At 32.2% G+C, this 16,090-nt stretch overlaps 3 non-coding genes across 3 annotated transcripts; all 3 read left to right on the top strand.

The window, feature by feature from the left end:
* Positions 1-1,775: 1,775 nt before the first annotated feature.
* On the top strand, positions 1,776-1,847 carry TRNAE-UUC (transfer RNA glutamic acid (anticodon UUC)). The gene has a single exon. It is a non-coding gene; the product is annotated as a tRNA-Glu (tRNA).
* A 9,271-nt stretch (positions 1,848-11,118) lies between these two features.
* Positions 11,119-11,191, top strand: TRNAV-UAC (transfer RNA valine (anticodon UAC)). The gene has a single exon. It is a non-coding gene; the product is annotated as a tRNA-Val (tRNA).
* A 2,887-nt stretch (positions 11,192-14,078) lies between these two features.
* TRNAN-GUU (transfer RNA asparagine (anticodon GUU)) lies at positions 14,079-14,150 on the top strand. The gene has a single exon. It is a non-coding gene; the product is annotated as a tRNA-Asn (tRNA).
* Positions 14,151-16,090: the final 1,940 nt, after the last annotated feature.

Raw genomic sequence — 16,090 nt, 5'->3', positions numbered from 1 at the left:
CAGCTGCTGACCATGCATCCACAGTTCGAGGACGACATCGAGAGCAACCTCGACCGGTTCAAGGAGGATAACACTGAGTACTGTCATGAGTACAGGCGCGCGGGACCAGTGCAACCAGGGCTAAGTCCCCGGGAAGCGTCTGATCGGGCGATAGATTGACAGATGGCGCTACAAATTGCGAAATAATATTTAAAAATTCAATTCCTTTATTATTATTACATAATAACTATACTTGCATTTCAAGTTTTTTTTAACATTTTTTTTTACATAAAATGCTCTACATAAGGCACCTGAAGATTATTATAATTTATTTTGATGTTTTTCGAGTTAATTGATATTTTTAGTTAATTCGTACACAATATAGGTAATTTATTTATTCGGCAAATAACTTATAAAAAGTCCCTTATTTTGGAGAGAAAACGTGAATTCTTATACATCCCCGTATGTATGAGATTCTACACGTCGGAAAGATCAAATAATATCTTAAGCAAATTAATTTAATTATAATAATTTGTAAGCATTACAAGTTATATTATAAACAACAAATTATATAGAAAGAGACATATTGATAGTCGCAAGTCTCGTACCGGGCATCGAACCCGAGCGAGAGAGAAATCCTACTCGGATTCGCATCGAGTTAGTCTCATATCTCGTATGGTCTAGTGGCCAGAATACCTGGCTCTCACCAGGACACCAGGGTTCGCATCCCGGCACGGGAGTGATTGGAAACGAACGGTCACTTTTTGTATTTAACACATTTTTTCTTAATTGATTTGTTTAGCATTCCCCGCTACCTGTCGTGCAAGCATAACACTTCTAGCGACGTGTACGAAGGTCTAGCTCTGCATGAACACAACTCTACTACCACCACACAGATGGCGCTACAATATACGAAATAATATTTAACCATTGAATTGCTATATTGTAAGTGCAAAAAAATGTACTTAATTAAGCGCGCGCGTTTAACCGAAAGTCTGAAACCGCAAAATAATGTAACACATTGCTTTTTATACAAGTGCACGCATTTGTGACTTTTTTCAGTGAGTGATTTAAAAAAAGTAAACTGTTGCATTTCGATCGCGGTATGTTTAGAGCGTTTTTTTGTGACCTGTATCCTTAGTATGAGTTTTTACGTTTTTACAAAAAATGACTGTTTTGGTATTTGTTTACGTATTTGCCCATACATTTTCAATCAGCGCCCGTAGCGGCTGTATCAGATCTGATGTACTAAGGCTACTGTTCGGCAGAAATCCGTGATAGTACTGAAATAAAGTTAAGCTAAAAGGCAACCGCAGTGCGTGTTCGTATGCCTTTTTTGCGGAGGTCCATGCACACGACAGTTATGTAACCACCACCACCACTGTATGGGAACACTTAAAATGTGATGCATTTTAGTCTTTCATTGCTTTATAGTTTAAAAAGTAAAAGTGTTCAAATTTTGAAATTTAAGGGTACTTTAGTAACTCTTTGTTTTTTAATGTGCTACTATTAAGGAATTTACACACTGTCATTTCAAATTAAATGATATTTGGGAATATATCTCGTTATGCTATGGCCTCTCGATCACTGAAAATTCAGGATCCTAGCTTTATCCAAAACAAAGGTAAAGGTGGAGTCGAAATGCCCCGAAAAGCTTCGAGAAAATATAGTAAGGGCTATTAATAAATAGCCAACAAAAACAATTATGTTTTTTATTGTAATATCAATGTTTTATTAGCAGAGATATACTATCGTTGTAGTTTGATATGATGGTGAATTTGCTTATATCAGTTGAATCCCGTATGGTCTAGTGGCTAGGATACCTGGCTTTCACCCAGGAGGCTCGGGTTCGATTCCCGGTACGGGAGTTAGCCATATCCTGTGTCTACTTTATGTTTTTTTATGTTTTGTTGTTTTCTTAATACATTTGTAATGTTTACAAATTATTTATTAGCGTTTTATTATTTTGTTTAAAGTATATTATAATTTGACCTCTCTGAAGCATGAAGTCTCATACATGAGAGGGTCTGCTAAAATGGTCTCACTGTGCTAACCAAATATTTAAATCCCTAGAAGCATTTAGAAGATTTTAATATGGTTTTCACTCTGAGATAGAGGATTTCTCTAAAAACATATTCGCCGTTTAAGTAATGTACGTTTTAAAAATACTGACAAATATAGATTAAGTGGATTATAGAGTAGGTACCAATTACTATTAGTTAGAGTAAATACTATTCGTTGCAATGGATTAATTTCAAGAAATCCTTTACATAAAAATCTTTTAGCCATAACAGTGATAATGCAACGGCGCTACTAAAGTAATGGATGGTAACGTATAATAATGATAACAAATGTTTTTTGGTAAGTGAAGCTGCATTTATCTATCTTAAATCTGAAAACTGAGTTTGATACAACAAATTCGAATTAAGGACGACTTTCGCCCGTTTGTTTAGTGTACAGGAACTATTTTATATAACGTTTGGTGTGATTAAAAATGTGTTGCGAGTGATTTGGCTTAAAGATTACGATTAATTAAACATTGAAAACTGTTACTATACGTGAATGTATAAAAAATGTATGTTTTAAAATAAGCCTTTTCTCTTAGTTTCTCATATACCACTATTGCACAGTTTCATTCTTATAAGGAACACTATCAGATAGTGTAATAATAGAAGATGAATTTATTTCTTTCGAAGATAAACTCATTTTTGATGACATAATGAATGTCATAATCATCATAATGTGTAGTATTGTTTAGCGTAGTGGTTGGTGGTTAGCAATTCAGCCTTTTGTTCGAAGGGCCCAGGTTCGAATCCCAGGCACATGTGATTTTTCAATGTTATGTGTGTATTACAAATTATTTGGCACTTGCTTAAACGGTGACGAAATATATCGTGAGGAAACCTGCATACCCGAGTAATTAAAAATAAGGGGTTTGAAAGTTATGTGAAGTCTGCCAATTCGCACTTGACCGGAGCAGTGAGCTATGGCCTAATTAGGGTTGGCACCTTTTTTTTTGTAATTAGAGTACTTTGGTTATTTTGGGTAAGATAAAAAAGTACATAGTATCAAAATAAAGTACATTTTTATTTTCTTTGTTATTATATTTAAAAACATATTTTTATTGCTTTTTGCAGTTTGTATTAGACTAGTGTCTTTGCTAAACAATTCTACAGCATCTTTATACTCTATTTTTGAAATTACAATTAAAGAGACATTATTTTTTCATTAAATTAAAAGACGCTTTGTTTCTTTCGTCTCGTCATTTGTTGTTCATCACAGAAAGAACTCTTTCTGCAATTGCTAACGTGGCGGGTATAGATAATAAAAATGAGATTTCTTTATACAAATTAAAAAAAATATCACCACTCTTACTAAATATTTGCTGCCATTTTGTGCAGTTGATAGTTTACAAAGTACATATCTGATTATAAAGTTGGTTTAATAACGCAATTTCTCCATAAAGATCATAAATTAAATCATGGGAAATAAAGTATTTTCGTGTACTTTATTGTACTCATAAAGTTTAGAGTACAATTATTTAAAATAACGTACAATACTTTATAATAAAGTACGGGTGGCAACCCTAGGCCTAATCCTCCTCATTCTAAGAGGAGACCCGTGCCTAGCGATGGGACAGTAATGGGTTGATGATGATGACGATAGTGTTATGTGGAAAACCAGTAAGTGCTAAACACCAAAACGATAATAATATTATGATTAGGTATTATGAAAATGGTTTGTAGTTAAAGTTCTTATATTACAAGAACCTATTGTATCATAAGTTAAACACGGTATGTGTTTTAATTATGTTTAAATTACCTAAGGGTATAAGTTGGTTTATGTCACAGTAATATATTTAAATCCTTAGGTTTCAATCCCATGGTTTCTAATGTTCTTCCGATAAAAATGATGTCAATTACGTTTCTGAGTGGTGGGTCCAAATCATGTAAAGTACTAAAACTGTACTTATAATTCACTTAAAATATTTATAAGCGATCTGAGATAACAGTAAGGCTGTATTTTATTGCTCCACCCCATAGCTGATTTACGTATATCGTGTACAGAGACCGGGTATAAAACATCAACATGTCTATTATTAAATATGTGGATCATTATAAAATTACAAAAAATATAATTACACTCCAGGAAAGTTGAAATAGAAATTTCTAATATTTACCTATACTTGTTTTATTACATATAGTAATAGTCTATGAAGATATTCTATATAATGGCTGGTTATTGTAATCAATTCCGTATTATGTATCACTTTCACCAAAATGAGTATATATTATACATAATAGCAAGATACTATGTATAATATTTGAATTTATCACTTTGGCTGTAACATATATAAAGTTTAGGTATAAGTGATGATATCATAAATATGAATATAAATTTTCGCTTTATACAGAAATCAGTTCATTTTGGTACAACCTATAATAATAAACAAAGATATATAGTATAAAAGTAATTGTGAGGTAAGTGGAAGGAAGGGTAATTTTTATTTGATATTTGATGCAGCAACGTAAATGTAAACCATTACTTGAATATAAAAAATATGCTTCATCGTATTCCACCGCTATCTGTCGCGAGGACATGAAACTCTTGGCGACGTGTACGAAGGTCTAGCTCTGCATGAACACAACTCTACTACCACCACACAGATGGCGCTACAATATGCGAAATAATATTTAACCACTAAATTGCCTATTGTAATAGCAAAAATTATTTTATAGATAAACACCCAGGCCCAGGGCAATAATCAATCTTCATTCATCTTTCAGGTATTTGTTTGTCCGGGGATCGAACCCGGAACCCTCTGCGCGTCAGACCGGTATGTGGACCGCTCCGCCAAGCAAAACGCCCACCTGATTATCCCAGTATTGTCAGACCTAAGACTTAGCTCCCACTATACAAGTGCACACATTAGTGACATTTTTCAGTGAGTGATTTAAAAAATGTAAATTGTTGCGTTTCGATAAAGCGGTTTTTTTTGTGACCCTATATTATAATGGAGAAGAAGGAAATAATAAAAGCTTTGACGTTACTGTCTATGTGTATTCAAAATGTATGTAAATGTTTGTAAACGGTATGACTTTATCAAGATGTGGTTATTATATCTAAACATGATTTTTGTTGTACCACGTGAAATACGTCAAGCATCTACAAACGGTGGTGGGCCTCGGAGATAATAAAATATCACTACTTGCAAGTAAGGAAATTCAGCTTTTCACTGTTTCTATTATAAGGTAAATGTAGTCAATCGTTCAGAAAAGGATATCAATTTTAACAATTTAACAATTATTAACTTGGCCTTTATTTTGTTATTAAATGGAGAAGAATTAGCAGTTGGACATTCAATTACATTTAATTACATACCCATATTTTGTAGAGTTGATTCATTTAACTCTAGATTGCCATACAGGGTACATTTTTTTCCTTTTTTTAATCTGCCATACCTTCTGAAAGGTTTAATTCCTATATATATCATCCATCCACGATTACGATCGTTACGAGTTATTCTAGTTCGGGCTTGAATCGGCTTGTTCATGAGTAAAATCGAATATTTCTTATTACTAATTAACAACAAAATGTTAATAAGTCAAATTCCCCACATATTTCCCACACAGAACCAATTCCCACACTAATCCCCATTTGAGTTGGATTTTCCCGCAAATCGGGGACTTTCTCACTAATCGGCAACCCTGCCGGCATATCCGACAGATGATATCCACGAGACTCTGTTGCCCTGGTACGATTGCGGGTCTAAAATACCGCCTCCATACAATCTATACACCTTCTCCATACAGAATGGAACGTTCATCTCTTCGTGTATCATGCCTCCCTAGTACAAATGCGATTTAAAATTTTCGTTGCGGGCATTGGAAATAACTTTTGTTAATATTTTGCGTAATACACGATCGATTTATGTGAAAATGGTCAAAACATTTTTAGAATTCCCTAATAATGTTAAAAATATGAAAATTACGCTTTGTGATTATTTTGGTACATGACGCATATTTGGAAGCAACGGAGAAATGTTCGTAGAACAGAAAATTTTGAATTATTTTGTATTTTATTCCATAAATATATTTCCTTTATAAATTTATCATCGTATATATGTATATTTTAATAAAAGTAATTAATCGTCCAGAAAAAAAAAATTTAAAAACTTGATCATTAACTCCGCCTTTGTTTCGTTATTAAATGGAGAGCATTATTACATTAATGTTTTGCTATCATAATCACCTAACATTACTGTTGTAGCATTATATTACATTAATGTTTAGGTTTAGGTTTAGGTTATGATAGCGAAGCAAATCATTACGTGAGTAACACCTAGACAAACGAACCAATAAAAATTGTGAGTTATATTAATGTTTTTTTTTTTAATTATAAAACAATACACTTGTACAATACACACACAAATACATTACACGTATACAATACACAAACACAACAATACACTTGTACATATTATTCATAATAATATGTACAATTTTGTCCCGTATGGTCCAGTGGCTAGGATAATTGGTTTTCACTCCAGGAGTCCCGGGTTCGATTCCCGGTACGAGAACTAATGTTGCCACAATTGTCATTTTTTTCTATGGGTTTTTTGTATTTGATTAATGTAATAGATCTATGTATATAATTGAATTCGTAGTGCATACAATTTATTTTCATTTATAAGCCGGTCTTAATATACATAAATTAAGTGGGAGATTTGTATTAGTTCCCGGAGAGATGAAATGTAGTGGACGTCTTAGATATTACAGTACGATAAACAAAACATATTACAAATGTATGTAAACTTTAGGTATAAGTGATGATAACATAAATATGAATATAAATTTTCGCTTTATACAGAAATCAGTTCATTTTGGTGCCACCTATAATAATAAACAAATATATAGCATAAAAGTAATTGTTTATAGGTAAGTGGAAGGAAGGGTAATTTTTATTTGATATTTGATGCAGCAACGTAAGTTTAAACCACTAATGAAATATAAAAAATATGCTTCATCGTATTCCCCGCTATCTGTCGTGAGGACATGGAACTCCTAGCGACGTGTACGAAGGTCTAGCTCTGCATGAACAATACTCCACCACCACCAGACAGATGGCGCTACAATTTGCGAAATAATATTTAACGGTTGAATTGATTTATTGTAATTGCAATATAAATGTATTTGCAGTTCTATATATATTTACATTTTTTTACAAAAAATAATGTACATTAGGCACCAAACAATTATTATTGTTTATTTCAATGTGTTTCGACTCAATTGTTTTTTAGTCAATTCGTAGTTTAGACACAATATAGGTAATTTAATTATCAAACAAATATCTTTAGAAAAATCCTTTATTTAGGAGTGAAAACGTGAATTTTAATACATCCCCGTATGTATGAGACGCTACACGTCGGTAAGATCCAATAATATCTTAAAAAAAATAATTTAAGGATAATAATTTGCAAGCATTACAAGTTATATTAATAACAACAAAACATATAATAACAACAAAACATATATATATATATATATATATACAGGGTGAATTTTTAAAACGGGCCTTCAGGGCCAAATCCGAAACTATAAGGATTAGCGAAAAATGCTGAAAGGAGTTACGAGGCCGATTTTGATAAAAACTAAAACTGCATCATTACTTTTTTTTAAATAACTTTTTCCCTAGCCGGGAATCGAACGAGTTCATTTTGAAAAAAATGCACCCTCTATATTATTCCACTATCTGATAGTGTTGCTTATAAGGATCAAAATCTGGAAAGTATTGATAAACGACAAACTAAAGGAAAAGCCTCAATTTTAAGAAAATACATATTTTTTCATATTAATTTGGCAGTTATGTTCCCGCCATTTATTAATTTAAACATTTCGTGTATTAACATTTTTTTTAGCTCAATGCTTCTAATCATTCGAAATGGACGTAATTTTCCGAATAATTTATATTTTTATGTCCGACTTAGCTAAGGTTATTTTTAGGACCATTATAATAGATTTACTTGCTATGGGCGGAGTTTCGTTTAATACAGATATAAAGTTGACAATTTGCGAGAATTTCTTTTTAGAGTAAAATCCGAGTGATTACTAAAAAAGAGATATAGAAAATCATATTTAACGTTGAAACGAAGTTGTAAACAACAAACAATAAGAATTTACTATTTAATCAGTTATCTATTTTCATTAAAAAATAAATCCTAAAAACGGTGGTAACTTATTTGCCAAACTATTACTTTCTTATACTAAGCCGTATGTCACAGTCATAACATCGAATAATTAGTTAATTAACCAACAAATTCTTCAATGGTATGACTTATGTCTGTTTCTAAAGAATTATACATAAATCATTTGTTATGTATAATCCTTAAGAATTAGTATGCCAATGTATGGAAAAATACGTATTTTCTTCAAAATTTTCCTTTTCCTTTAATTTGTCACATAACATTACTTCCCAGAATTTGATCCTTATAAGCGACACTATCAGATAGTGGAATAATATACAGGTGTAATTTTTTTCAAAATGAACTCGTTCGATTCCCGGCTAAGGAAAAAAATATTTTAATAAACTAATGATGCAGTTTTAGTTTTTCTCAAAATCGGCCTCGTAACTCCTTTCAGCATTTTTCGCTAATCCTTATAGTTTCGGATTTGGCCCTGAAGGCCCGTTTTAAAAATTCACCCTGTATATGTTTTGTTGTTATTAGATAGAAAAAAAATAGATGTCGGTAAAGTCCCGCACCGGGGATCGAACCCGAGCCTCCCGGAGTGTTAACCAGGTATCCTAGCCACTAGACCATACGGGATATGACTGAAAGTATGTAAAGATGGGACATATTATTCATGTTAACCCTTTAACGCACACCCTCACTTTTTTTGGAAATTTTAATAATCTATGATACCAATATGTTCTATGCCATAAAATTAAATGGTATATTATAGTAAAACTTTTTGAAATTAATTATTTTACGAGAAAACCAAAAAAAAAACATGTGGCCATCATACTGGCCACTGAGCGCTCGTATGACTTACTATCAATACAAAATCACTGGCCAGTAAACTGCAAACCGACGAAATATACTTTATTTTGTTAATAAAAGTTTCCAACTAGTATTTAGTAAAAGAACGTATACCTACTTAACAAAGAACAATTGAAAAAGAAAGGTATCAAATATCGGCTAATTAATTTCAACCTTGAATGAAGATCCACTTCATTATTTATTATAACTTGTAAATTTTTGGATCTCAAAAAATTTGTATTACTGCCTTTTACGGGTCTTTATTCACTAATTTTCCCAGTGATCTGCGCGACCGAGACCACTTTTTTAAGATGCTTACAACTTGGGTCATAGGGGCAGTGGGGGTGGGGTTTATGTTAAGATAAGGGGTCATGGTAGACACAAAATCTCCTGTTTTAGTTAGGATGAAGTTGACTACGTGTGGTTAGGATGATGATATTGCAAGTAACGCTTCAGTCAAAACAATGAGCAGTATTGGGAATCTCCACCAAAGTTTGACCATCCTCAGTCCCCATAAAATCATTCCATTGGTTCTCGTTTATTAAGTCTAACTTCCAATAAGTGTAATTTTGTCGAAAATAATGAATTATATACAAATCTAAAACTTCACTACATCCATATTTACAAAAATGAAATGAAAAAATCATGTAAGACTGTAATTATAATTATGTAGTACTCTCAGACTAACAGACTAGTTTTACATTGTTAAACGACATGCGACATATGTTAATTGTTTAGAAACACACACAATATATGTCACTTTTCGAAATCATTCGCTGTGTCCCTGTGGCCCAATAGGAAGGGCCCGGTTGTTAGTATCGGAGGTTGCGGGTTCGAATCCCGCCAGGGAACACGCATATCACATGAAATTCCGCAAGACAGTTACGTTTTTGTATATTTTTTCGATTTTTGACATATTTTTTACTTATTGGTACTTTAATGGGGTAAAATGTAGACAATTTTATCGAAAATATACATTATTTTTCTCTAACCATTATGAAAATGTCTTAATTAAAAACTCAAAATATATGATATACAAAATGTTGTTAAATTCATTACAAAAATATTTCTAAATGAAAATAGAAAATAATAGTAAAAAAAATGAAATTTTGGTAAATCGTCCATCTATTTTATTTTTTAGGTGTGTTTCTGAAATTCAACACCGTTCACCGATATTATTTAATTGTTCCTTATTATTAAACGATATATGCGAATATAAGACATTAAACACTTTAAATTGGATAAGGTAAAAATGATGGTAGTAAGAATATGACCCTTAAAAATATTCACTTGTTTCGGTAAGTAGAGTAAATTCAATGGATCTACTACGAATCTATGTCGTAGCAATGCTACGAATATAGCTACGAAGTGCGTTTCATAGCTTCGCCGTACCAGGGGATAAGGAGTACTTGAGGTATTACTATGGACGATTATCTACTGATCTCTAATCTCTAAAACTAGGTGATGTAAAAATATGTTTTAATGAACGCCCCGTTAATTATCACACTACGCGGCAAGTTGTACATTAATAATATTGAGTGATCAACAACTTTTCGGTCCTTGTATGTCATAATGTCATTTAATTTTTTATTTTATTACTTTATTACAATAGATTCTGACAATTGAAGAATTGAATACACGTAGTTTTTATAAATGTTTTGAGGTATTTGCAGTAGCAAAAAGCAAACTGCATCTTGAGTTGGTCCAAGTTCTCTTTGGAAATCAAACTTTACGTGTACGTACGTTAATATACGACCACTTAGAGGTAAACATCACATGCAATACAGATGTAAACGTAGTAATGAAAATAGAATAACAAACTTTATAAACCAAGAAATAAAACAACACAAAAAAGAGAATGTTATAGACATACTCTTGATTTATTTAAACGGTTTTTTTACATACTATCTATAACGCATGCCATTATAATATTTATAACAACAAACAGTAATATCAAAAAGCTTGAAAATAAATGGGAGGTTGGCAAACTAGAAACATAGAAAACATAGAAAAAATGTCTTAAGGGCTACCTTGCACAGTATCGCGCATGCGCTGTTGCTAATGATCACACCCAATAGGAGTTTTCGAATTTTAAAGCAACAGCCTCCATAGCTCAGGGGATAGAGCAATGGTCTTACAAACCATGGGTCGGGAGTTCGATTCTCTCTGGAGGCATTGATGATGCAGGTTGTATTTTTTGGTGTTTTTTGACTTTTCTCTTTTTATAATGTATTATAATACGTTTTATAGGTCTGTGGTTTTATGTTAAATTGTATGTAAAAAGAACAAACAAATAATTTGTGTCATCGATTTTATATTAAATTATTTAATAAAATTAAATAAAATTATAAATACTTCATCATCAATCCATTATTGTCCCACTGCTGGGCACGGGTCTCCTCTCAGAATGAAAAGGATTAGGCGTTAGTCCACCGCGCTGGCCAAGTGCGAATTGGTAAACTTCACAAACCTTTGAAAAAACTATTCAGTTTCAATAAATAATTATAGTTGAAAAACTAAAAATCCTGACGATGATTCCTGACGATCCTAATGAGGTGAATGGGATAAAATTAATAAAATCGTGTATTGTCATCGGTTATTCATAAGTGTTCGAAATTTTAAATTATTCGGACCGATCGAAGTGGGTAAAATTATTATCCTATTTTATTTATCCTCGTAGTACTCATTTACGCTATATAAAGAACATATGTGTAAAATTCCAGCACGCTAATGTTCAGCGGTTTCCCTTTACGATGTCTGGCACAGCAACTTACTCATTTATTCAGACAGTCATCTCGATGTGTTTATATATATATATATATATATATATATATATGTGTATGTATATATTATATAATGTATGTGTAATCTCCTTTTAATTTCCTTTATTTTGATACCCTACTCGATAGGTTTGGTTAACTCTTTTTTAAAACGTGATACTATTTCGGAAAAAAATACCATTTACGCTTTAAAGACTAATTAACTTCAGTAGTTCAAAGTTCCAGTCATTATTTTACCTCGTTAAGGGTAGTATTTAATTATTTTTATCCAACAAGCCAGATACAAAATTTCATAGTGTTTGCTTCGAAATTGACGGTAGTTCAAATTAACTTTTAACGCTTATTTTACCCTCTACGGGGTTGATTTCAGAAGGGGATAAATAGGTGTGTCCTTGTTCCTATCCAGAAAGCCAAATACAAAATTTTATAGTAGTTGCTTCAAAATTAACGGATTTATAAAAAAACTGTCATCCCCTATTTTACCCTCTTTAGTAGAATTTTCTAAAGGCTTTTCTTAGTACTTATATACGCTATATAGTGAACCCATGTGCAAAATTTCAGAACTCTAAATAGAGCGGTTTTGGTTTAGTCAGTCAGTCAGTCACCTTGCTATTTTATATATATGTTACAGTCAAAGTGATCAAAGAGCTATTATTCATAATGACTGGTTATAATGTATTGTAACTAATTTGTCCAGAAAATGTGATAAATTTATTACTTAACCCGGCTGCTATATATAATAGCATGTTAAAGTTAGTCAAAGTAATAAATATGTTATTGTAAAAGTCCGAATTACGGTAAATCTTAAGATTAACTGAAATTATTAATGATTAATCATGTTTTATCAACGTCATCTTGGTTGTTATATTACAGTAACTACGAATCATATAGTTTAGGTCCGAATTATCGTGAATCGTGAACCGTTCCGGATTGGTCCAAGTCATGTAAAGTCAGTATGTACTCAAAATATAAATAAGCGATCAGAGATAATAGTAAGGCATGTATTTTATTACTCCACCCCATAGCTGATATACGTATATTGTGTACATAAAACATCTCAAAATGTCTATTATTCGATATGTGGTTCATTATAAAATTACAAAAAATAAAATTTATGCTTAAGGAAAGTTAAAATAGAAACTTCTAATGTTTACCTATACTTGTTTTATTACTTTATCCAATTCTTTGAAAATATTATATATAATGGCTGGTTAAAGTGATTAATTCCGTGTTATTTATCACTTTGACCAAATTAAGTATATATTATACAAAATACATATTAGATATTATGTATAATATCTGAATTTATCACTTTGGCTGTAACATATATACAAATATGTTTTTATGATCTCCGTTTAATTTCCTTTCATTTGATACCCTACTCGATAGGTACGGTTAACTTTTTCTTAAATATGTTAGTATTTTGCGCTAAAAATCCGCCATTTAGATTTTTTTTTCTAACACCTATCTAAAGACACTCGGGTCATTGAGACGAATATAATGACACCTTAACTGTCGATATTAATGCAGCCGTTTGTGAGATCCGACGAAATAAAAAAGACAAACATATAAGATACGCGCGAAAAACGTAACCCTTCCTTGGCAGTCGGGTAAAACAGACCCCATAAATTCGAATTTTTACTTCGGAATTTGGTGCCGATTTTCGAATCCCTCAGAAAAGACGGATCTGGACCATGAAATCATGGAGTACTTGTACACACATCCATCCATTCACTTTTTTATTATTTTGATATTTAGAAAGTACATAGTATGTTGGCTGAAGCAGTGTTGTTTCATTAAGTCCATACTTCCAATTAATCTGATTTTTCCTATAGACATGTATTTTCAAATGCTTTTTACAAAATATTCCAAGCAATCCAAAAATTTCATTTGCAAGTTCAAATTTAAATACTTTAAATTTATTTTATGACAAAAACTAATCCAGCGACAAATTTTACAAATTAGCGACTAAACATTATTTTCCGCGTGTGATGATACGAGTATGTTTTAGTAAAAAGTTTTAATTTAACTAGTAAGACAGATCTTCATAACACCCATATAGACTTAACACTGCCAGACCAGCACCTGCACCACTGAGCCAGAATATATAACTATTTTAACTTATAAAATTTCTCATCTTAATAAATTCTGCGGACGAAGCTCATAGGTTATTGCTAGCGCTATATATTTTGTGGTTCCACAGGTAAACACACATAATCACAATATTTATCAGACAGTTAATAGTGTGTTACCTATAGGATTTTTTAGCCCTTAACAAGCAAGCTCCCGTGGCGCAATGGTAGCGCGCTCGACTGTTAGTCTGAGAGGCGGTGGTTCGATCCCACCCGGGAGCGTTACCGAATTCTTTTTTTTTTGCATTTTTTCACATATTTCGTTTCTCAATTTGTTCTTCGTAATTTTTACATTTATATTGTCTTTGATTTTTTCTTACGTTTTTATTTTTGAAATTTTTACCTTTTTTATTATTTATTTCATTTTGGTCGTCAAATAATTTTGTATATAACAATAAAATATTTTACCGTCAATGCCAATTGGTACGAGTAGAAAAAATATTTTAACAAAAATTTGTTCTTTCACTCATAAATTGAAAAAGCCACTAACTCTACCGACAAGTAAAGTGCTAACTAAATGACAGCCAAGCAACTTTTACCGACATCCAAAAAAATAGTTCACTTGTTTTATCTGTTTTATTTCACTGCATACTAAAGCTATGTAACTGAAATTCAATGGCTCATAATTAATTACACATTATAATTTAACTAGGAAAATTGCACGTAATTCAAATTCTATTCATTTTCTGAATTATGTCCTCCTATATCATAGCACAGCGGCAAGAGAACGCCATCTAGTGGAATATCTGACAAAATATATGTTTATGAATAAAACGTGTGAAAATTACTAACTCTACTTATCCTTAGCTTACAAATGTTCTTGATAATCATTATATTGGAACCTTACACGATTTTCCTCTCATTAAAAAATACGCTCCCAATTCACAAAACTATCACAATGGTAATAAGGTTCTGATGGTGAAAAGTAGCTACCCCTGCTGAGGACTTAGCTGGAACACTTCTGAAAAGTTTGTCTCCCTTACCTCAACCTTATCGAAACGGAGCACAGCAGCACAAAGGGTTATATCATCTTCCAAAAGCACACTACGAAAAAAAAGTATGCTACGAGTAGTTTAATGATAAGATGTAATTCTTGAAAGCAGTACTTATCACTTGTCTGTTAGCGCATGCGTACCTGCGAAAACTGTGAATGTCGTCAGAATTTCAACGTTCACAGGCATTGCCGCGTAGCCCAATGGGAACGGCCCGGTTGTTGGTACTGGAGATTGTAGGTTCGAATCCCACCGCGGTGGTGCACGTCATATATGTAGTTGTTACATTCGTGAAGCCGACGTTGCTTTTTGTTTTTTTTTTTTGTTTTATAATGCGACATCGCATTATCTATACCTACTTATTTTAAAAATGTTTTATTATTCATCATTATAATACATAGTACTAAACAACCAGCTACTTGTTTTATAGTTCACGGGAATATAAAAATATTTGGAACTGTTGGTAGGAATCAGAAAATTTAATTAAGTCAGACCTTTTTTTTATAAGAGAAATTAAAATAAAACTAATATCGTGCGTTTTCTTTAGGTTGTCAAGAATCATTCGATTGATCCGAACCCGCTCAATTCCCGGCTAGGGAAATAAATTTAAAAAATGTAATGATTTAGTTTTTGTTTTTATTATTTTGATATACGTCATGTTCAGGGGATGCACTCAGCTAGGTATTGGGTTGATTAATACATGATATACATGTCATGGTAATTATAAAAAAAGAAGTTTACAGGTACAACTTAAATGTTTTTTCCATACAAATGTAATTATTACAATTTTCAAGTAATACAAAAGATAGGAAACACAGGACATCTAGTGGTCATTAATCGTACTAAATACTTTACCAGTACAGCAGAAGGCATGAGAAGCTTTGAAAGCTACCCTTTCAAAGCTCGTCGCGTAAATCAGTTCTTTTGACAAAACACTAGAGGGCATTGAATACATTTAATCATAGCAGTGTTCAATACTGTATGATAATTTCGTTACAATTTACACAGCCTCGGTAGCTTTAGTGGTAGAGCAGTGGACGCCCGTGTCCTAGGTCGCTGGTTCGAGTCCAGCCCGAGGCGTTATTCACAAAAATAACATTTGCTTTTTCGTTTTTAACTGATACATTTTTCGAGTTTTTTATTGTTAATAAAATTCACAACTTCATTTCT

The sequence above is a fragment of the Epargyreus clarus genome, unplaced genomic scaffold (assembly GCF_041222505.1).
Source record: "Epargyreus clarus isolate Ecla_fem2 unplaced genomic scaffold, WU_Ecla_fem_2.2 ptg000007l, whole genome shotgun sequence".
In the NCBI taxonomy this organism is placed as follows: domain Eukaryota; kingdom Metazoa; phylum Arthropoda; class Insecta; order Lepidoptera; family Hesperiidae; genus Epargyreus; species Epargyreus clarus.
The sequence above is the reverse complement of the archived record's forward strand: the minus strand, read 5'-3'. Positions and strand labels throughout refer to the sequence as shown.